Consider the following 22,354-nt stretch of genomic DNA (forward strand, 5'->3'; position numbering starts at 1 on the left):
ATATGCTGACTTGCTTAATATCCCTGAAATTGGTTATTTTCTGAACACTTTTCATTCTGACTTTTTGATGACTATATTTCTCCAGAGTGATCTCATTTTACGAAGGTCAGATAAGTTGCACTATCATTAAAATGCCTTTTGATTTTTAGTCATGATTTATTTTAACCCAAAGGTATTTCTCAACTTTTTTGCAACTCAGGGGTAGACTAAATTAACAACCATTGTAAAAAAGAAAGTGTAGATATTAATCTTCAGTCAAAGACAATTTGGAAGTTAACGGTGAAGGCAGAACTGGAAATGGGGGCCAAACAAAGGGGATAATGAAAACCATCCTGATTAAAGTCAGTATATTGAAATATTTCAACAAAATGAGACTGATCATTCATGCCCTGAGGGAAAATTGCCATTCCATTCTGGATGTATTTCCTATTTTTGAGAACTGAAAATTTGCTAAAGTAGTAGATTCATCCAAAATTAGCTTGTAAAATGCTTGCAATAAGCAATATCTGCAAATCATGGTCAAATGGCATTTTGTATGGATATTCAGTGACAAAATGTCTTACATAGGTTAAAGTAAAATTATGAAAATGTCTTCTATTTCTTTGGAATTTCATTACCACATTTTACAAATTTAATATCATATACTGAGCTGATATGAGCCAAAAAATAATATATTTTTGTATCTGGCAAGGATACCCAGCTTCTGTACTTGAGAACCAAGGAAGGCTGTCCTCAAAAATATGTGAGATTTTTCAAAGAGGAAAACTTTGCTAATGCCACAATCGATCACTAGCCTCATATCTTGTGAAATCAAATGAGAACTTGAAAAAATGCCTCCAGTGTACAAAACCCCATATGGTAATGATTGAATAAGAAAATAGTGGCTTAACAAGAAAGGAAGGAAGGAAGGAAGGAAGGAAGGAAGGAAGGAAGGAAGGAAGGAAGGAAGGAAGGAAGGAAGGGAGGAAGGGAGGGAGGGAAAGAAAAAAAGAAAAAGAAAGAAAGGAAAAAAAACAGAACAAAACCAAAACCAAAGCAAACCTTCTAGTTTAGTGACTAGAAAGGGTTCAATGAAAAAAGTTAGTTTATTTCCCGACATTTAATGGGGAAGGAGGTTGGCATAAAGAGAAGTGGGAGGAACTTAACTGGTGTTAAGAGAAGGCTTTGTAGTTTTAGGTGCTCTTTCTGTCAAGAGTGGGATAGCTTTGATCTGTGTCTGATCTTGGAAGAACATTGGTGAATCATGGTATAAGTTTTTAATATGATTTAGCTAGACAGTAAAAGCAAAGTTTAACTTTTCTCATGGAAAATGAGTCCATCATCTTGTTCTCGCTTATCATACACACACACACACACACACACACACACACACATTTTTTGTAGTGCTGGGTATAGAACACAGGGCCTTATGCATGTTAGGCAAGTACTCATACTACTCTCATTTCTTTTATTTATTTTTGGTGGTACTAGGGTGTGAACTCAGGGTCTCATGCTTCCTCTGCTGGTGCTGTAGCACTTGAGCCATACCTCCAGCCCTTTATGCCCTTGCTATTTTATGAAATAGCGTCTTGTGTTTTTGTGCCCAGGCCAGCCTGGACCTCAGTCTTCCTATTTATGCCTCCTATATAGCTGAGATGATAGGCTCACTGGACTATACCCAGCTTATTGGTTGAGATGGGGGTCTCACTATTGTTTTTTTGCCTGGGCTTTCTTCGAACTGTGATCCTCCCCATCTCTGTCTCCCAAGTATAGGCATGAACAACCTTGCCTGTCCAAAAATTTATTGGAGGCTTTTCTGGCAATGGAGGGCAATGCTGCAGATTGAACCCAGGGCTTTGTGCATGCCAAGAACATGCTCTAACACTGAGTTACACTTCCAGTACCCCCCTGTATTTTTAATAGAGTTGAATTACAAAGTAAATGAGCAGTGATTTTTAAAATAACTTTAAATTTAACACTTTGGTAGACAAAAATCTGTGCAGTTCTCACTTCTCCTAATAATTATACCTAAGTGGTCCACTGTGTTTTCATTTGGCAGTTTCTCTTGGAAAATTATTTGGGCTGTTTTCACATTTATAGAGTTCAAGGTAAATCCCAAACAGAGTTATAAACCACAGGAATTTTCAAGCCTACATGGTCCCCGATCTATTAAATAACCCCATGGGGTAATAAGCCTCCTTGAAATCAGATCTCAACCTGGGTAATTTGAGAAATTCTCATTCTGTTCCTGCCTCAGAGAAAATCCAATAGGAGTGAGTCAGTTTCTCTGGTTCATATCAGTCAGGGTTGAATCAACTGAGGGAAGATACTTTATAAACAACAATGAAATTACTGCCCTAATAATAAAACCTTTGGTTTTGATTTTCTTCTATAAAGATGATGGATTTGGGATAGTATGAAGGATCATGAAGAAGTGGAATCTTTCTCTCTTCTTTTCTTGAGTTGATCCTGTGAAAAGGTTGGGCAAGGGAATGTGGAAGAGGTGATGCTACATAATGATACCTCTTGGAACCCTGTGAGAAGCACAAATAACATGGAGAGGCCACATGGAGGAGAACCCAGTTCCAGCTAAACCTCCAACAAGAGCTTGTGTCATTTTGGATTCTAGTCCAGTCTGACCTCCGGAAGAGTATAGCTCCAGATGACAGGACATGTAGCTGAAGATTGCCTAAGTAAATCCAGTTAACCCATGAGTGACAAAATCATGAGTGACAAAATAATGATTTTGGTTCTTCTATGTCACTAAATTCTGGGGTGGTTTGTCACCTATCAAAACTCATAGATACATTAACATGAACTCCAAGTTTGCTTTCAGCTTAAATGCAAGTATTTGCAAGATGTCTGGCTGGAGAATATCTGTGATTTCAAAATATTTTTTCTCTAACTGTAATTGCGTTGAGTGGGTAAAAATCAAAGTTGGGGCTCTGGCAGCAAAATTTCCTCATACTTAAATCATTGTAAAAATGGTGAAACCAAAACAATTACAAAGATAATGATTGGTATTTAGCGCTCTCTCTCTCTCTCTCTCTCTCTCTCTCTGTCTGTCTGTGTGTGTGTGTGTGTGTGTGTGTGTGTGTGTGTGTATGTATGTATAGGGTTATATCAGTTTCATCTGGTCAATGTGACATGCCAGTACCTCCTAGGGGAAGCTCTTGGACTTCAAAATTCTGTCCAGATTTTTTGAGTTGCATGAGAAAGCCTTCATTCTTTCATTATTTTCATATTGAATTAGAAGCTTTTTTACATAAATATAATTTTCTTCAGCATCTGTTGATTTTTTTAGACCATGAAATTTAGCAGGAAATTAAAAGCATGAAGATTTGCATAGCATATTGCTGAGTTATGCAAGTTCGAAATAAAATTTTATCTAATTCTGTCACAAAAATCTGTTTTTTAGAAACATAAGGCCTGACAAGCTCACATTACTCATATTCACATTTGTGAATGCCACCTCACTTTCCTCCCAAGATGATTCTGTTGCTCACCAGTTTGATCAGCCAGTAGAAAATGCATTTGCCAATAGCCTGGGTCAGGTGCCAGTTGCTCTTGGACTCATTTGACTGCCATGTCCCTTCTGGAGAGAACATGTTGCCAAGGAAGTAGCAGGAGTCAGGAGAGAGACAAGGTCAGGAGATAATAGACATGGCATAAACCATGGTGGGAATTAACAGAGTTCATCTTGGGATACAGGCATTGGGTACAAGGCCAAGAATTTAACCAGAATCATTCAGGGACGTATTGAACTTTATGGGTCCTCAGGTCTCCATCTATCTAATGGGAAACATCAAATTCCAAGAGAAGGAACTAGTTATAAGCTTGGGAGATTATGTTTCAACCAAGTAGAAGCAAGAGTAAAAGAGGGAAAGAATGTAATTGGTTATATGAGCATATTGATAGACAGATCAGGTTTAGAAAGTAAACTTTGGAAAGATTACTGGCATTAAATTGATACAAATGGTGGAGGATTTTCAAAATATTATCTACAGTCAAACCTGTGAGAAAGGAGGAAGCAATAAGTGCCACAAAGACCATTGGACTGAGAATCTGAAGCCTGCAATGAAGACCTAGTTTAGAAACTTCCTACTTGAGGGAAATTTAGTAAGTTATTTTATACCAAAATTTCAATGGCAAAACAAAAGGGTTGGTACAATTGAGAGCTTGTATTTTCCAACAATTGATATCCACCTCCTCCAGAAAGGTGTGCTGTGTTCCACAAAGGAAAGCTTGTGAGACACCTGGCCTATGTATTCAAATTCTAAACAGAATCCTGTCTTTGTAGTTATTGGAATTTTCCTATATCTAAGATCTCATCTAGCTATAACTATATGCTTCTTTTATTTTAGTATTGAAATTATGAATCAGAGTTTATTTTCATGGTTGGATTGGCTGTCAATTTTCAGTCTATTAAGAAACTAATAGAAAACCTGATTTCTGTGGTTAGTGACATCAGAACTATGTTGCTACTCTTGCTTTCACTCTGAACCCAAGATTATTGAGTGTAGGAAAGAACTTGGGTGTAGTGTCCTTGAAGCATCTTTTATGAACCAACCTGATAAAGGGCTACATGATTATATGTAGGAGGTAAGTTTTCCAAGATAGAGCCATCAGTGTTTGTGGACTTAAACTCTGTCTCTTGATGATCTAGTGAAGGGACTTGTTCAAGGGTTAAGACATAGTGTATTTGTGCCAAATGAAGATCAAATAATATCCCAGTGTGACATGAGTGGAGATTTATAAGTGCTTATCTAAAAAATGTGCAGGAGATGGAACCCTTTGTTTTGCTAAAAGGCATAAATGCTTGCAGGTAGAGGTGCTGGTATACCATGTTTCTTTAGTGTCTCCTTGAGGTAGACAACACAGAGGGGAATTATATTATATAAAGCAAGAAATATGTCACCACATAAGTTATATTGTTAGTCCTAACAGTTATTTGTCCTCTGAGATGTCAAAAGCATTTTGTATAAAATTTTTCTGGGATGTGTATGATAATGAAATAGTAGAGACTAGTTTCTCTTCTCATCCATGGTTGGATAGGAAATTGGCCCTAGAGATGTATTAAAAAAATGCATTTATACTTCACAAATTTATCATCAGTCTTGTTGATATGTAGTTCTGATTAGATTACTAGGAATCATCCTAATCGTCACTACCATTATTGCAACTCCAAAAAGGGTACTTACTTCATATCAGGCATTGTGCCAAAAACCACCATACTATAACTCTTTGAATGCTTCTGAGACTGTGATCATGCTGATAGTATAACCCCTATTTCATAGAGGAGAATTCTCTAGGCCAGTGGATAATGAAATGCAAAGTATTTGACAGCCGCTGTCACCAGGTCAGTGTCTGGCAGGAGTGGTGCACAGATATCTTAGTGATGACAGGTTGAAATTGAGCCTTCATCTTCCTCCACACTGGGTTAAGACCAATTCTATCTTCAAGTCTCAGTTTAAATATTACTTTTTCAAAGAAGTATCCATTCCCTAGGGGTATGGCCTAGTGTTCTCTCTGCTAATCCCTCTTAACACTGTCCTTTTGAGTAAAGCTATTTACACCTCTAATAACTTATTTACTGTTTATGTCCTGAAAAGCAGTGTTGTTTAGTCAAATTCCTCATTGCTAGTTGGGAGTGGAGGTGCATGACTATATTCCCAACACTTGGGAGGTGAGGTAGGAGTATTGTAAGTTTGAGGCTAGACTGGGCTACATAGTAAGACTGTGTCTCAAAAACAAATAAACAAACAACAGCAACCCCCTTCAAAGTCCTCATTTTACCTCTCCTTGCAAAAGTGATACAGGTTTGCATGTGTGTATGGGGGTGTGTGTGCGTGTGTGTGTGTGACCTATCAATCATCAATAAAAGTAGTAAAAATCCATATTTTTATTATGATGATAATCTAAAAAAATATATTCTCAATTATGTTGGCACCAAGGTGTGATTCATTAATTGGCATGGGTTCAGGAGAGTAGGACAGAGGTGAACCCAAAAAATACATAGCATATTTGTGCCAAATGAAGATCAAATAATGTCCCAGTGTGACATGAGTGGAGATTTATAAGTGCTTATCTAAAAATATGTGCAGGAGATGGAACCTTTGGTTATGGAACTGGACTACATTGTGAGTCACTGTTGGTTTCAACAAAGCATCTTCTACTCTACTCAATTAATGATGCTAACTTGAATTTTATTAGTGTGGAAGCTTTGTCTTTATTTTTTGCCATTTATAGCAATTAACATCTTATTGAGAGTTTACACTGGTACCAGTCATTGTGCTAAGCACTTTGCATACATTATGACAATCTTCACAGTATTCCAGTGGGATAGGGGTTATTATCCCAATTCCAGAAATGAAAAAACAAAGCAAAACAAAATTGAGGCTTGGGGAGGGGAAGTGATTTGCTTTAAGTCCTACTATACCTAAGCTGCAAAACATCTAGTATGTTGATAGATGGTATAAATGATGGCAAAAGCTATGTATTTATTCTAGACTTTTGATATCTGTTTACAACTACATAAGAGCTGGAGGCATAATATATTCATATTTATTCTAGACTTTTGATATCTGTTTACAACTACGTAAGAGCTGGAGGCATAATATATTCATATCTATTTTTAGGCTTATATGTTTTTATGTATCATGAAATACAATTTATTTAAATGAATACTAGGTATCTGAAATAATTTGGATTTTTTTTGTCCATGAAAGGTAGACATTTTCATTCCCCAGGTCTGAGAAACACTGGATAAAGCAATGGTGTCCATGGAGGTGAGACCTGTGTTTCTCTTGCTTACAGCTCTTTTTCCACAGATGGTAATTTCCCTTCTGTCCAACACACAGTAGGTTCTCAATAAACACTTGGTAAACAAAGGGAGAGTGAGTCTCTCATCTTACTGAGGATCTCTTTCTTTTTCTAATGTGTTCTCTGGTGTGAGTCCATTCTCTGGGCTTCATAATGAATGAGCATTGATTGGGTGGCCTTTTTCTCTTCCTGCTAACTTAATATCGTGCATGTTTCCCACAGCACCCTTGGTAATCTCTACTTTGCTGTCAGTGTTTCTGGGCCAGGGTTGCACAACTCCTGGCAAAAAATAAACATATTACTTTATAAAATGAATTATCTCCAGTCTCCTTTTCATACCACACATTTTTCAAGTACTTTGTAATATGATCCAATTTATCAAAACATTTTCAACAACTTTCGGGAGCATACCTTGGCATAAACATGTTTAGGACATTATATCTGATGAAAACAGTATGTAATAACAGAGGAGATTACTTTGACATTAAGTCATTTAACCCCCCAAATAAAACATAAAACAAAATAGCCTTGATGTCCTTTAAATGCATTAATATCAAGATACATCCCCAAAACACATTATCAGGAAGCAAAATATTATGAAAGACATAATAATAAACGTTAGACAATATTTTTAAATGAAAAACTTTCTCTTCTTTACTAGGTTGCAGAAATAATCTGCACTGAAATAATAAATTGCCATGTGTCTCTACAGAGATGAAAAATGTTGAGACACAGAAAATGGACTTGGATTATACATTGATGGGTCACTTATTTCTAGAACCATATGTTTTTGTCTTACTGAGTTTTCCCAGGATTGTTGTGAGATAGTATACATGTGGAAATTTTTTTGAAACTGGAAAAGACTATATTTATTATGTGTTTTGAAAAATAATTGATTGAAGTCATTTGATTGGCTAGAGGGTAACTAGACCTACTAACTAGTTACTTTAAAAGTAACTGAAGTCTGGGGACATAGTTCAAGTGGTTGAGTGCAAAGCCCTGAGTTCAAATCTCAGTAATGCCAAAAACAAAGTTTATAAAAGTAACTGTTTGAGTTATTTTCCAACCACTTCGAATGGATTTAATAATTATACCTAGCCTGAATGACTATTATAGAGGTGCCCAGGAGGTGAAGCCTATTAAGATAGTCATTTTACTAGGCTTTATCATTTAGTTGAAAAATTATATGCACAGTTGTTCTTATCTATTTGGCATCTGTTGACATTGTTTTGAAATTAACAACATTTGTAAGATATCTAGATTATGGAGATATAAGAATGCAATTAAAGTATCAATGAAATAATACAACAGAGACAAATATTGCATATAGAGATTTTTTTCCCCTAAAATCTGTTATGTTTTTGTTCTCTATGAATTAGGTTTGTGACAGATGGGAGATAATATGGGTCATCTGGTCGTAGGAGGCTGCCATTATGACAAACACCTGTTCTGGGTGTTCTTCTCCCTCCCTTCCTCTTCATAGTAGTAGAAAATCAATTCAAAGGAAATATTTCAAAAGAAAAAACATAACAGCTACAAAAGACATGTAGGGATAATGGTGTTCATCATTGTATTGCTGTATGATTCTTCCTGTATTACTTACATCACAGCTGTGGGGCGACAAGACCACAGGGTCTTCTGACATACAAAGTTCCAGATCATTTTGTCCCTTACTATCAGAGGTCTTAGGTAATAGCTTCATATTTCTAAACCTTGGTGTTCCTAACTGTGATTTGAAGGTTCACTGAGAAAATGAATTAGGACTTTATAAAACAAAAACCATGTAGAAAAACATCAAGGTTTTAGAACTTCATTAAAGTAGGATTCCCTAGAATGTGCCCTGTCCTAGTAATGTATGCTGTGAAAATCAAAGAGCACACAGGATTGACTATTTCTCAAACTCACTTGTCCTGAAAGCTTTGTCATCTATTACAATTCAGGATAATTATATCCAAATGAGACTACACATCAAAATCACCCAGAAGGGAATGCAGGGCTTGTCTGGACCTCCCCACATCTCTTAAGGCAGAATGGCAAGTGCAGAAGTTGGGTAAGCAAGTCTCAGCTCTTCATAATTCTAATTTTTACTATAATTATCAGAGGGGTTCAAGACAGGCAACCCCAGAATGTATTGCTTGGTATATTGATTATTTTAAGTTGGAGGGACTTGAGAAACAGCAGATACATGAATGGCTTTGTTACCTCCTGTTTTCTACCTAAAACAGGCTGTAAAGTTTCCCATGAGAAATGTGATCTCCTTGTACTAGGAGCAGAAGAACACACTCAGTACCAGGGACTAGGAATCAACACTGAAATGGGTCTGTGCAAACTCACTAAAATAATGTTTTTCTTCTCTTAGTTTTCTTCAAAATGTCTCTTAATCACTTCCCTATAATTTAATGCCTCTCACCCAAGATGCTTTGTCATTTCTTTGCCAATTTATTCTTTCTTTTCCTAACAGGTATGTGAGACTTCTGGTCTGCTCACTCCTTTGGGTCTTTGTTTCCTCATAAAGGCCTCCATGTTCATGTAAAATGTTAATAAAATCTACATGCTTTTCTTTGGTTAGTCTACCTTGTCAGGTCAGTATAAGTTTTAGGGATTGTATTAAATACACATTCCCAGGTTCTACTCCCAAAGATTATTATTACCTAGATCTGAAATGGGGTCTACAAGTCTACATTTTTGCAGAACATTCCAGGTGATTCTGAAGCAAAGGTTTTGTTGACCAAATATTGAAAAACACGAACCTACAGTTCACATCTGTTGTTGTACATTACATTTACCCAGGAAGCTCTTAGGAGCATTGTCCACAAGGGTTCTGATGCGACAGGTCCAGGGTAACCACTGATTCAGGAATCCTAAACTTGGTTCACATGGGCATGGTGGACTTAAATCACAGATTACTACACCTAGCTCCTAGACATTCTGATTTAGAAGATCTGAGTTGAGGTCCAGAAATCTATATTTTTAATAAGCTAACGAGATGATTTTCATCCTTAGGCAAGTTTGGGATAAAAGGTAATAGATACTCCACTGTCATTCTACAAAGTAGAACAGAGGTTCCTGGAGTGGTGAGGACCTAGGTTAAGAAAGATTTGATTTAAAAAAAGCAACATCAGCAGGAAAAGTGAGCTTGTGAGCATTGGAAAGAGAAGGAATGCTTCAGTGGTAGAAGGATATTAAGAGTCATAAAAAGAAGACAAAGCAAGCATTAGGAGAAAATTCTACACGGATTTTTCTGTTTTGACATTTTTGCACAACCCTGGAGTCATGTTAGTCCCAATGTGAAGAGTTCTAAATTCTACTAATGCCTAATTTATGATGTACTCAAACACTTCAAAAAAAATCTAATTTTTAAATTCTGAAAATAATTTAATTTTTAAAAAAATTTAAAATATAAAATGGTGTGTATAAAGCTTTGTTTCCTGAGGATCCATGGTTTTCTTCAGATTTTAAGTAGCTAGCATTTACGGACTTGAGTGTAAGATGCAGCTAGTGGCTCTCTGTATTGCTTTTCTGTAGAGTGGGAATAAAAATGTGTTTGTGTGGTTGTATACATGTCACTTGGATCCTTTATCCACTGCTGACCTTTGTTATGGTTTTAGAATTTTTAGATTTTTAAAAGCATGTTGCCAACTGGGTGTGGTGGCTCACATTGTAATCCCAGCTATTCAGGAGGCAGAGGTAAGAGAATCACAGACAGAGGCCAGCCAGGCAAATTTAGTACAAAACCTCAAAAAGCTAAAGGACTGAGTGGAGGGTGTGGCTCAAGTGGTATAGTGCTTGCCTACAAGCACTAGGCCCTGAGTATAAAAAACAAAACCAAAGAACCCCCCAGCATGTTGCCATGAATTTCATCTAACAATTAAAGTGCAATGTGGCCTCTGTATGCTCAGCTCCTGGGAGCCTGGATGTCATTCTAAAACCTCCTGAGAATTCCCACAGACATTCCCATCATGGGATATTTACAGTCAACTGAAATATCTAATTTTCAGAAACATTTAACACCATTGATGCTAAACACATTTGTTTAAGGAAACTGAGTACTCAGTTTTTAATTCCTCAGAGGAATTAAACATTTTGTATTTATCTAATACGGGATTATTCATGTTGAACCAAAATGGCTGAGGAAATAAGAAATGGTTAACTCAGTGATTTAGAGGTTAAGATCTTTCAAATGTTCTTTTTTAGTTCTGAAGTATTCATTTAAATCCACGATAGCAAACCTCCTGTCCCTGGCTTCACCTCCCCTCCCCTTAATCTTAACTCCACTCACCAAGGCTATGACATACCAAGTGTCCCAGACTTTTTTGACTCCTGGGTTTTTTCCTGGGTTTTTTTCTCTGATCATCTGGAGGCTAGAAATGATACACAGTGTTGGCCAGCAAGCAAATGCTGGATAAATTCCATCGTGAATGTGCTTAATAAACACAGTAGATGCTTAAGGAAATACAGGACATGTTACGTGTTTAATGGTGAGTATTTACTACATGTTAAATGGTGAGTATTTACTGAGGATTCTGGGAGAAGGAGGCACTGAATTGGATGTTTTCAGTGGCAGAGGAATTTACCCCTCAAAATTGTCCTTGTTCCTGACTGTGCTTTACTTAGTCTTTGGAACTTAGACACATGATCTTCTTTGCTTTTCTCCTTTACCACTACATCCCTTCTGATTCTGCTGCTCCTCCTTCCCCAAGGAAAAAAGAGTCATACAATCTCTTCTAAAATGTTTGGATCAAAATGGGTGAATCTGTGACTTTCTGAAGTCACGGGTTCATTAGGAAAGGATCATCTTCCAGATGGCCTCCACAGGGGCCCAGAGTGCTACTTTCATAAGTTATTTAGACCTAGTTCTATTTTTATCATTTCTGTGGTCTGTGGAGTGTTTGGAAAACATTAGTGGAACCTGCAAGGGCCACCATTATTAGAAATGCGAAAACTGGAAAAATTAGGCTTTTAAAAAAAAAAAAACTGTTTTTTGGTTTCCAAGGATTCTCCATGTGAATATTTTCCAATTTGGGGGTGGAGGAAAAGGAAAAATGTAGAAGATATTTTCCTGCCATTTTTTTTTTTTTACACAGTCTCTAGGTCACACCCTAAAAATTTCCAGAGCAAATGTCCCTCAGTCTATGTGCATTTTATGTTTAAGAATGGCAATGTTAGCTTAGGTCTGCGGTTTCAGGGCAAACAACTATTTTTAGAAAATCCCAAATGCAACTTTTATATTGATAGGAAATAAGCTGAGTGATTCTGTTACTTTCAACACAAGAACTGGCTAACGCTGTAGAGGAATCTATGTAGATATGAAAAAGTCCGTTGAGAAATTGCCAAGTCTAATGGGTTGACCTTTCTCAAAAATCAGGCCAAGAGACACTACAGGAAAAATTGTTTCTTTACCTGCTGGGTGACTTTTCTCAAGTAACTTTTTTGTGGGGCACACTGGGATCTTTCTTTGCTATTGATCAGTATCAAATATGACCCACAAAGTCCTTCTTGGTCTATTAGTCTAGTTTTTAATTTCTTTGTGTTTACTTATTCTTGTGCTGCATAAATTATTTAAAGACCTACTAAGACTGAGAGGAGTCTTGGAGAATCTCTACTATGATACCTTCACTTTACAGAAGAAAAACAAAATCAAGCCCAAGGACCTTCAGTGACTTGCACAATGTCACCCAGTTAGTTTGTGATAGGATCAGGATTTGCCTTCCTGAAAGGGACTTTTTTATCATATAGTATGTCCTCTCTGCACTGTGACATCTTCACTGTTCTGCATCTTCTAGCCCTCTGCTCACTTTTGTTCTTACTCTAGAGAGGCATACATCAGAAAGAACACAGTGAATAGAAGTGCAGTGTGGGAAGGGGAAGATATGGAACAAGGTCATTACTGTCTCCCTCACTATAACAAAGGTTACTTTTTCTTATCAGCCTTTAAGAAAGACAAAGGGGTCCTTTCAGTAAAAGGAGTTATTTATGGAACTCCAAAGGCTTTGCCAATTAGAAAGGGGAATCCAGAATTGAATCTACCTCATTCCCTCACCTCCCTGTGAATTCTAAAAATGGATTCTGGGTAAGATATGTTAATTCATAGAATTCGAATGTAGTATGTAGCCTTTAAAAGATGGGAAATTACGGGCTACTGGAGCAGTGATATTAAGAGAAATTTAGATTATACACATAGGTACATAATTCTTTTCATGGGATTTCTAGAATGTCTATTAGATTGTAAAGTCCTTGGGAAAGAGGACTTTGTTTACTGCTGAATTCCATTCTTAGAGCACTGCTCAGGTACACTGTGGATGTTGTGACATATTTGTTGAGTAAATGAATTAATGAAAGAAATGGCCCAGTTGTAAAGGACTCACTTGAACACACACTGAAACAAACCCAAAACACACTGAGAACACATGATCGTCTCCCACAACCCTGACTCTTCCTCCCCCAATGGCTCAGGTATGATGAGAGTGATGATTGAAGCACAAATTCTTTGGTCATTGAGATGCCATCAATCCTCTGCAGTTATGTTTCTCTGCTTACATTTTAATTAAAAAATGATAATTCCTCTTAATTGGTATTGCTGTGGCAGCTGGTGAGGCCCTACCTTTCATCAGATGATCTTATGTTTACCTTCTGCTGCTCAAACTACAGAGTCACTGTTTTTTCCCCTCTTGGATCATTGTTCCATTGCTTCTGCAACAAGTTTATTTTTGCTTCTGTGTTCAACAGAAAAAGGGAGAAGTGACTAACTAGATTTCCTTTTCAGCTTTGGTTAAAAAACTGGTCAGTGCCCTGGGAAGAGATGCTATGAATATGAAGGGCAGATTGCTCGTGGAGAAATTTCCGAGCAGCCACTAGAAAACACACTTAAGTGGGGTAACATTTAGCAGAGTTAAAAGAGAAACTTTGCTTTACTTTTGTTACAGTCATATCAGTACTTGCAATATTATTCATGCATGTTAGAGCAACACAAGATAATTTTTTTCTCTAAATTAGGAATAATTTTAAACCTTCAAGAACATAAACAATGTAGGGATTTTGAGAAACCAAGAAAGGGAGTGAAGACATTTGCTTAGTGAGTCATTGAGCTCGACATTTGGGCTGACTTTTGTGGTATCATCTCTACCTCTGTTTTTTACTAGGCTGGTGGAGTGGTTTAAGTGGATGCAGTGCCTACCCAGCAAGCATGAACCTGAGTTCAAACTCCAGCACCACCAAAAACATAACATTGGTACCCAGCAGTGTGGAATAGCACGAATTTTCAAGCTCTTTTGTAGAAGAGTTGGAAAAGTCCTCCAGAATGCCCCTTTGTAAGGTATTTGTGCCACTGAGGCTCATCGTGATGCTTTTATATATATAATAAGTTGAGTCTTTTTCTGGAACAGTAGAAATAGAGATACAATGTAAGCCAAATATACATTTTTAAATTTTCTAGCAGTCACATCAAAAATAAATGGGTAAAAATATCAGTATATTTTACTTAACCAAGAATTTCAAAATATTACTTCATTTAATCTATAATATAAAAATATCACATAAAATTTTTGATGAGCTATCTTGCATATCCTTTAACATACTAAATATTTGAAATATAACATACATTTTATATACATAGCACATTTTTATTTTGGACTAGCCACATTTCAAGTGCTCAAGAGAACATGTGGGTAGTGCCTACCAAATTGTACCGTACAGCAGTAGATACTCAAAGTTCAGTATGATTGATGTAAGAAAAATAGTACATTGATATTTATATAGTTCTGTCTGCTATTCTATTTCATCACATAGTAACTCTGAGAGTACTTTTATAGGTGAAGAAGTCTTTCAGTAACTCAAATGCAGGAGACGCATATCAGTTCATGGTTTCTTTGGGGGCTCTCTGATCTATAGAGAACAGATACTATTAGCATTACTGATAGGTTAAGTATATTACTTTGACATCTGGCCAATTGTTGGAAGCCATAGTAAAGGACAGATATAATGGTCAGTAATCCATTATGACAAAAAGTCTCATTCTTTTTAAAGGTAGAAAGTGAGTTCTTTAGGAAGAGATAATTTGCTAGAATTTGGAATATATATACCTGTGGGCAAGGAGACAGCAATGAACACAATTTCAGTTATTCATAGAATATATTGTCCACATAGTGACATGGTATTGGGAATATAAAGTTCTACAGACCTTAATGATGCAAACCAGTGATAAAAAAAAGTTTAAAAGTCACTATTACTTATGCCATTATCACCCAAAGCACTGTTTCCCTTTACACCTCTGCCTCTCCTCCTCCATCTCCTTCCAGATGTCTATCAGGCACCTTAGCTCAGATTAATGCACATTTTTTCAAGGCTATGGGTCATTGCTCACTATTTTAGGTTATTTGAGGATAAAGACATGGTCCCTCCTCTCCAGCAGTTTACTGTATAGTGAATCCTATTGATTCACTTTACCCTTTCATTCAGTTAGTTTCATTGAAGAGTTATAAATGAGGTTTTATAGGGGCACAGAGAAAAGAAATGTTTCTTTGCTTAGAAAAGGGGAGGTAGCATTTATGTTTGGACTAGCCTGGACCTTGTTTTTTCTTTTCATGCTTTCAGCATATCTGATATGACAGGCATGCCCTCAGCCACTACACTCAGCTTTCATAATGATGAACTTTTTGCCCAGGGTGGCCTTGAACCATGATTCTCTTGATTTCTGCCTTCTGAATAGCTAGGATTAGAAGTGTGAGCTGCTGTGCCTTGCCTGTTCTAAGACTTTTAAAAAACGTAATCTAATTTAATTCTCAAATGAACCCTATTAAACATTTAATTCTAAGTGTAGGGGAGGAAGAAACTGGAAAATTCTGAATATCACCTCCTTTACATTTTAAAGAAATATCATCCTGGGTTCTGCATACAGACCAACTGAAAGTGGGCAAGAATGGACACAGGAAGCATGTTAGTGTGCGTTATCATTGGTCTAGGAGAGACATCATGATGTTTGGACCAGGAACTTCTAGAAGAATGCCTAAATTCATTTTTTGAGTAGGGAAAGATTAAGTCACAGGGCTGCATTGCATAACATTATGGAAAGAGGAAGAAAGTGGTGGCTACAATTCAAAACTGGCCAAGTAAGGTATGTTAATTCATTGGGGGAAGAACCACTTAAGCTGTTCTTCTATCACCTATGTCCTAGAAAAGAAGCCCCCCAAAAGAATACACTGTTCTTCAACATTTCCCAAAGCCCATATGAGGAAAGAAATTTAAAACAAATTAAGACACTTATATTGTATTTTAAATGATCACATAAATCTGCTGCAGGAAAAAAAAGAGTGTATTTTGGGTTGCTAAAGAATTACATCTCCCAGTTGTTCCTTAGGCCATAGCTCTCTTATTTCTGTCACCATCACTTTACTGGGATGGTTTTTGCAAAGAGGTGTTATCTGTTTAGGATGCTTTCTGCTAATAGAATTAGCATATCTGGTTTAAATGGGATTATGAAACTAGAACATACAGAGTGAGATCTAGCTTTAGGAAAGGTTTGCTCAGTTGTGTATCAAGGTGACCAAGGACCTTGTTTCTTTCTGGTTGTCTGTCTTGAGATGACTGTCATCAGCTCCCAAGGCCATCTGCTTCCTTGGTCACATCTGGAACATCTGTGTCTCAGAATCTAAGTCCTAGGGTTCATCTAGACCATCTTAAGTTTATGTGCTCATTTGTGAACTTAACATTTGTGGCAGGGAGATTTGGTTCTCTGGAACTAGGGCAAGGGGTCACTCTCACACCCTTTATATGACTGAGAATGTGTGAAACAGGGAAATGAGTTCTCAGAGAAAATGTGGAGTTCTTTTCCCACAAAGTAGAAGACTAAAACTGGATAACAAACAGCAAACCTTCACTAATGTCCAAATACAAATGCTGTTTTCCAGTCATCATTTTAGTGGAAATGACTCTGATTCTTTGACAGAATTTCTTTGTTTCATTTAGTGATACCACTCACATCCAGTTCTGGGTACCCCTTATAACTATGGTGCTTACTCTTTGGAAAACTATTGCCCTCTGACCCTTAAATGTTGGTTTTCTCCAAGGCTCTATTCTTTATTTTCTTCTTATTCTCTCCTAAAGTAGAGAGACCTAAAATTTGTCTCACTAGTGGTCTGGGTTCTACAAAACCTTAAAGTATTCAAGTAAGACTTCAGGGGGCTGATGAACAACCTAGAAATTGCATGCATATGTTGTGCATATGTGTAGGTAGGGGAAATCAATAGCTTTCATTAGCTTTTTCTAAATGGTTTAAGAGCAAAAGTTTAAAAATCTCTATTACTTGTGCCATTATCACTCAAAGCACTGTCTCCCTTTACACCTCTGCTTCTCTTCCTCCATCTCCTTCCAAATGTTTACCAGGCACCTTAGTTCAGATTAATGGACATTTTTTTTAAAGGCTATGGGCGATTGCTCACTATTTTAGGTTATTTGAGGTTAAAGACATGGTCCCTCTTCTCCAGCAGTTTACTGTATAGTGAATCCTATTGATTCACTTTAAATTCTGTATTTACTTCCCTAAGCCATATTATTTAAGGACCACATTTGAGCTTTTTGCCCAGACTGGAAACTCAAGAATCATCCTAGAGCATGACTCTTTGTGGGCATAGGAGAGATTGTTTCCTTTGAATTACTCTGGAGGTTGAGTACTTATATTCCACATTAAAATGCAATTTTGTATTTGAAGACAATTCCTATGGTTTTGTACTGTAAATTATAGCAATAAAGTTTGACAAAATATTTCCTGGCAGCTGTGCCCTCCAAACTTATCTCAATCCTTTTGTCCTTTACCCATAAATCATTTTCTACTTTTTCACATTATCAGTATGAGAAATCAAGTACCCTGATAACATAGCCTTTACCAATGATGACTTGGTAGTAAAAATGAGCACAGGACAAAGGGGATTTTTTTTCCTTTTTTAGAGTCAAATTTTTGCATTCTAAAATGTAAAATTAAAAACACTATCATTTATCTCACAGTGGACATTTTTTCTTCTTATCAATCTTAAACTCTGAAGGAATTACTGCATTGTCATTTGCCTGGATCTGATACTTCAAGAATTAAGAACAGCCACAGACTACAGTTGAGAGATAAGATGTAGATTAAAAGAGCCATTAACTCACACTGGCGTTGGAAGAAAGATCATGTGTTGAATTCCATTTGGATGCAGTTCAAAGAACCAAGTGAAGTGGGAGGTGAAAGGCTGTGAATAATTTTTGGTGCCCTGGAACTCAACTTTTTCTCTTGGAGCAGCAACAGAGGAATCTCATCACCAGAGATTAGGTAATTTGTTAGACACTCTCCTCTTCTTCATGAACCACTAAATTTCTGTTGCATTGTCAGAGACTGTAAGTCTAGTGGTTAAGCTGTGTCCTGGGTGTCTGTACTGCCCCATCTACCTCACTTTTCCTCTTCAGGTGCAGAGCCAGGAGACCAGAGCAAGAATCAGGAATCATGTTCCCACGCACACTGATGGATCTCAACTGATGCAACCCTGCAAGCTTCAACTGCAGAGATGAAATACAATTTAGATACTTTATTGTTGACTTGAAGACCAGAAAATCAGGCACTATAAGATACAGGACAGAGGTAATTTAAGGATCATCCATAGCAGTGATTGGCCCAAGTTCTTTGAAAAGTGTCTAGGAGATGGCTTGTCCTTTCAAGATTCAAGATCTACCAGAAGTAATTGACCTGATTCTTGGTTTAGCTGTTAGACTTGGATATACAGACAATGCTGAAAAAATGCAAGGACACTGATAATGCAAAAATTGCTGACAATACTAAAAATGCAGAGCCTTTGATCAATTTGGATGTAAATACCCTGATTTTAAGGCTAGTCTAATGGCTTTGGCTGACCTTCAGATTCAACCTTATCATAATGACTTGGTAATGCTTATGGCAATTTGCATTTTGGTTTAGGAGCCCTGACACAGGATGCAGTTGCTAAAGCAAATCAAATAAAAGAGGGCTTGGGCTGGGGATGTATCTCAGTGGTAGAACACTTGCCTAGCATGTGTGAGGCTCTGGGTTTGGTCCTCAGCACAGCAAAAGGAGGCTGCTTTTGACAGACACAGAAGATGCAGCTGGATGCAGCTGTTCACGTTCTGAAAATGGTGCCACAGAATTGCTCAGAAGCTCCAGACAAAAACTAATGGAGCCATGGTAGCTTTCAGGCAAATGTTGCTGATCCAAAGACAACACAGATGGGAGAAAGTTAGAAGAGGAGCACGTTAAGATTTCGGTTTCTTACCTAGTTAGTACAACTGGGAACTATATATGCTGCCAGCATGTGTATGGAAATCAAATGATAAATTTTCAAGTGAGGAATCTCTGTGTTCTAGAGATTTTCTGTTTTTCTTCCATAAGGTTTGGGAACATAGAGTTAAAACAATTAAAACACAACAAAAAAGTGCATCTTTGCCAACACATTCCCAGATTTGAAATCTATCTTGATTTTACTATGAGATCTCAAGCAGGTGCTTAACACTCTTGTGCCTCAGTTTACTCATCTTTAAAATGGGTGTTATGATACCTACCTCAGGAAATACTGAGAAATTTAAGAGGATGTGTGTGTGAAAGCTTCAGAACAAAGCTGTTGGTCTACTTTCCATTACTGTAAAATACCTGAGGTAAATCAACTTAATAAGAGAAAAAGTTGACTTTGAATCAGTTTTGAAATCTTCAACCCGTGAATAGACAGACCCATTGCTTTTGGGACTGTGGGGAGGCAGCACATCATGGTGAGGAGTACATAGCAAAGGAGACCCATTTCCACCTCATGTGGAAAGAAAAAGAGACTAGCATCCTTCAGTCCCCTTGGAGGGCACACGTCCAATGACCTAAAGCTGTTAATAGGCCTCACCTTATAAAAGTCTTACCTCCTCCCAAGGGTGCCACCTTGGAAACCAAGCCTTTAACACATGGGCCTTTGGGGGACATTCCAGTTCTAACTATAATGGATGCCTCTCATAGGCATGTGCTACTTATTTAGCTATTTTTTTTTTTAGTGAGTGCTATACCTTTTCAGGGAGACTTGCTAGCTATATTAATTTCCCCAGAGTTGAGATGGAAATAATAATAATAATAGCAAGTCCTTATGAAAGCTTCCTTTCTGCCATATGCTGTTCTAAGCACTTATGTATATTTAGCCCCATTCTGGAGATGAGAAAACTGAGGCACAAGGAAGCTACACAAACATGTCCAGGGAATACCACTTCAAACGTGACAATGGAGTCTGTGCTCTTCATCACTGCAATGAGGGGAATTCAGAAAAGATACTTTTATAATAGAAGTGACAACGTTTTGAACTGGCCTTATTGTTCTCATTATGTCTGTGCCTAGTTTTAAAATAGTGAGCAAAGTAGGATATCTCAGGCAAAGGCTCATGTTAGAATCATTCACAGGCTACATGCAACCCAGAGTCTAGATAATCTGTTGACCAGTGAGTTGTTGCTCCCTCTTCACTGTAAGTACTAGAAGCAAAGCCAGGTGGATAGCCCAGCTGGGTTACCAAGCTGAAGGGCTGTGGAAGATGCAGGTCTCTGGCCGGGTACCGTGGCAGAGGTAGGTGGAAGAGCCTGGAATAAGGCGTTGGGCTAGGGGAATGAAGAACCACCATTTGTTATGTGATGGCATTGGCACTGCACAGAGGGAACCCAGGAGGGACAGATTTGGCATAAAAAAAAGTTCTAGAGTTTCTGCAAAACAAAAGGCAGCCATAAAACTTTCTTATAGTTTTGAGTCATAGTATTACATTGGGACCAAAGAAAGATTACTGTCACCTAATATCTACAAAGACAAAATGCAGAAAAAAATGGGAATTCCCAAATCTGTGTGTGAGGATTCTCATTGTAGCAGTATTCACAGAATAATAAAAGAATTGAAAACTACCTAAATGTTCACCAACCATGGAAATGGCTAAGTAAAATTTAAAAAGTACTGTCTGATTTAATATTATGCAGTTATTAAAGTGATAATTATAGAGGCTATGGAAAATCAGAGAATCATACTTAAAATATTTTAAGTGAAACTACAAAATTTTATCTCTTTTATGGCTATAACTATTCAAAATTATGTTGGTAGACAGGGATTTTACAAAAACATATAAAATGTGAATTTGGTTCAGTTTAGGATAAATCTTTTCTTATTTTAATCTATACTTTTATCAGCATACTACTGGGAGGGAACAAGTAGAATTCCAAGCAGGGTGTAAAATGAGTGTAGAAGCATGGAGTTGAAATACAGTTACACGTAGGGTCATGCAAACTCAGAAAGTCCCATACTGAACTGTTCTTTTCTCCACATTCTTCCCTCTTCCTGGGAACATTACCATGCATCATATCTCCTAGGTGCCAACCTGGGAGTCATTCTGATACTTCCATTGAACATCTACACCCAATCAGACACCCAATGGGATTCTAACCCTGAAAGTGTCTGAAAGACCGTTGCTATTGCCTGGGGTCAGGCCTATATCTCTCTCATCTAGAAATGCTGTTTTCTTACTACCAATGTTCCTCTCTTTTTACCCAGTCTCTCCCATATTACCAGACTAAATTTTCCAAGTAGGAATCTGGTTATGTCTATATGTCTTATTGCTCCCCAGTGACTCCCCTCAGGGGAGGTAGAAACACGAGTAGCTCTTGGGTTGGCTAAAGGCCACACCTGTCAGGACCCTGCCTTCCTCTCCAGGGACGAAGACCATAAGAAGTCAAGGTGCTCATGTTTTGGGGTAGGGCGTTCAGTGCTCTGTCTGCCTGCAGTGCAGTCACCATCCTCTCATACAGCTTTGTTCATCCTTCACACTGGATTAATAGTTTGTCTGATTATAGAATTCCAAATTGGAAGATTTTTTCTACCCAATACTTTAGAGGTATTAATTACTCTAATGACTCCTCACTATTCATGATACAGATGAGAAATCGATGCCCTTTTGTTTCCCAATTCTTTGTACATGATCTGATTTTCCCCACTTCTTTCTCTGGAAGATTTTAAGTTCTTTACCCCTGGTGATCCAACCACAGTGACATATCCTGTTATTTTTTTCTGTTCATTTTGCTTGAGATACGGTGAGATCTTTTTAATTTCTTTTAGATGTAAATAATTTTCTTTTATGATTTCTTTGATAATTTCTTCCTCTCCATTTTCTTTATTCTTTCTTGAACCCTACTCTTTGAATGTCAGAATTCCTGGATTGCTACCTTAATCTCTTTTACTTTATTTTTGCAGTTCCATGATCTTTATTATTTATTTACTAGATTTTTAAAATACACCTTCTATACATTAACTGATTGTAAACATTTTTCAAAATTAAAAATTTGATTTCCAAGAGCTGTTTGCTGTTCTCTTAATGTTCCACTTAAAAAATCTGTTTCTTTATGATGAAAACTCTCTGAGAATATTAGGGATAGTTTCATTTATGTTTGCTTAATTTAGTCTTACATTATATCCCCTGGATTATTTTTGTTTATTCTAGATTCCTTTTTCTTTGTTGTTTTGGTTTCTCTGTTTTTTGTTAAAGGTTTTTCACAAATATCT

At 37.2% G+C, this 22,354-nt stretch overlaps 1 pseudogene; it reads left to right on the plus strand.

Moving 5' to 3' along the window:
* Positions 1-982: 982 nt before the first annotated feature.
* LOC141425809 (RNA transcription, translation and transport factor protein pseudogene) lies at positions 983-21,943 on the plus strand (annotated as a pseudogene).
* Positions 21,944-22,354: the final 411 nt, after the last annotated feature.

This window comes from Castor canadensis, chromosome 8, assembly GCF_047511655.1.
Source record: "Castor canadensis chromosome 8, mCasCan1.hap1v2, whole genome shotgun sequence".
Lineage (NCBI taxonomy): Eukaryota > Metazoa > Chordata > Mammalia > Rodentia > Castoridae > Castor > Castor canadensis.